Source organism: Manis javanica, chromosome 12 (genome assembly GCF_040802235.1).
Source record: "Manis javanica isolate MJ-LG chromosome 12, MJ_LKY, whole genome shotgun sequence".
In the NCBI taxonomy this organism is placed as follows: Eukaryota; Metazoa; Chordata; class Mammalia; order Pholidota; family Manidae; genus Manis; species Manis javanica.
In genome coordinates, this window is record NC_133167.1 from 48,483,401 (window position 1) to 48,485,696 (window position 2,296).

The 2,296-nt window shown below is 36.1% G+C and overlaps 1 pseudogene; it reads left to right on the forward strand.

Moving 5' to 3' along the window:
• The first annotated feature begins 1,381 nt into the window (after window positions 1-1,381).
• On the forward strand, window positions 1,382-2,045 carry LOC108401943 (zinc finger CCHC-type and RNA-binding motif-containing protein 1 pseudogene; annotated as a pseudogene).
• Window positions 2,046-2,296: the final 251 nt, after the last annotated feature.

Genomic DNA, 2,296 nt, shown 5'->3' on the forward strand with positions numbered 1-2,296 from the left:
GTGAAATAAGTTAGGCCTAAAAAGACAAATACCATAATGATTTCACTTATTGGAATCTATAAACAAAACAAAATGAAATGAACAAAACAGCAGTAGACTCATAGACACTGAGAAGTGATTAGTGGCTAACATGGGGAAGTGGTTGGGTGGGTGAGTAGAGACAGTGAGGGGGATAAAGAGGCACAACAATTCTCAATCATAATATAAGTTGGTCATGGGGATGAATGTATAGTATGGAGAATAGAGCCAATGATACTGTAACATCTTCCTATGTTGACAGATAGTAACCATGCTAGTGGGGGTGAGGATTTAATATATGGATAACTGTTGAACCACTGTGTTGTATACTTTAGGCAAATATAAGATTATACATCAATGATACTTCAATAAAAAGCAGTTTATCAGTTTATAATATAATCCTTTTTTTACCAATGAATTATAATTTACTTGCATTTAACATGTTTTCTATAATGAATGTATATATCTTTTGTACTAAGAAATAGTTTTTCTGTAAAAGCCAAAAAATATATATAATTGACATATGACACTGTAAGTTTAAGGTATTCAGTGTGTTGATTTGATACTCTTATATATTGCAATATAATTATCACTATATCATTAGCTAACACCTCCATCCAATCACCTAACCACCACTTCTTTTTGTGGTGAAAACATTTATGATCCACTCTCAGTAATTTTCAGGTATATAATATGGTATTATTAACAATTACAATGCTGTGCATTAGATCCCCAAAACTTATTCCTGTTCTAACTGCAAGTTTGTAAAAGGTATTTCTAATATTTTTATTATGAATATATACATATATAGATGTATATATTCTTTTCAGAGGGGAGAAACAGAAAAAGGTATTTAAGTCATTTTATGAGGTTATTATTTTTACACAAAGCCTGAATAACTATGTTGCAAGAAAATACAATATTGAACCATCTCATTTATGAACTGAAATAGATTCTAAGTTATATACTCACAAATCAAGTTCAGCATTATGTAAAAATCAGTGTGTCTCAACCCAATGATGCATGCCAGAAATGCAAGAAATTTTCAACATCAATAGATTGATGAGGGTGAGCGACCACTTTTGTAGATGCAGAAAAAGGAATTGTAAATTTACTGTTCATCAGAATAAAAACCATTAGCAAATCAAGAGAGGAAAGGAAATTTACTTACCTGAAAAAGTAAGTTCAGGGGGCCTGGCTGCACCACTGTCGGAGAAGTGGTTTGGCTGCTGACACCTCCTGGTCCCCAGTGCCTCCTGGTCCCCTGGCGCCTCTGGGCCTCTAGATGCCCAAGCTGCTGTGGGGCACAAGGCGTAGCCCTGGTTGAGCATCCCCCGGGGCCGATGGCTTGCCCTGTGCCCTCGGGCCGCCCCACCTGCAGAAATGAATGGTGGATTGGCCCCAAGTAAAAGCACAGTGTATGTATCCAACTTGCCCTTTTCCCTGACCAACAATGACTTACACAGGATATTTACCAAGTATGGCAAAGTTGTAAAGGTTACTATAATGAAAGATAAAGATACCAGGAAGAGTAAAGGGGTTGCATTTATTTTATTTTTGGATAAAGACTCTGCGCAAAACTGTACCAAAGCAATAAGCAACAAACAGCTGTTCGGCAGAGTGATCGCGCGAGCGTCGCCATAAACACCGCTGAGGTCATCCGGCGCCACAGCTACTTCGACAAATCCCAGTGCTACGAATGCGTAAAAAGTGGTCACTTAAGTTATGCCTGTCCTAAAAATATGCTTGGAGAATGTGAGCCTCCAAAGAAGAAAGAGAAAAAGAAAAAGAAGAAAATTCCTAAACCAGAAGAAGAAGTTGAAGAAGTAGAAGAAAGTGAAGAAGAAGGGGAAGATCCTGCTCTTGGCAGCCTCAGTCAGGCCATAGCTTTCCAGCAAGCCAGAATTGAAGAAGAACAAAAAAAATGGAAACGCAGTCCAGGGGGTCCCTCAACATCAGATGATTCAAGACACCCAAGGATAAAGAAAAGCACATATTTCAGTGATGAGGAAGAAGTGAGTGATTAAAATTTTATTTATTATGTAAATATTATTAAACATTTAAAAAAAAATCTTGGAATATCAAGTTCAGTTGGGATTAAAGGTTACTCTTAGTACTTGAACATAAGAACACTTAGTACCAAGTAGTTTTTCACTAAAAAATAGTTCATAGGGAATTGAAAAAATTTTTTAAAGCATCATGTTTCTATCTTGCTTTAGCAGAGTAATAAAAAAATAAAGATTTGCCAATAATCATTAATATTGAAAACAGTTCATTT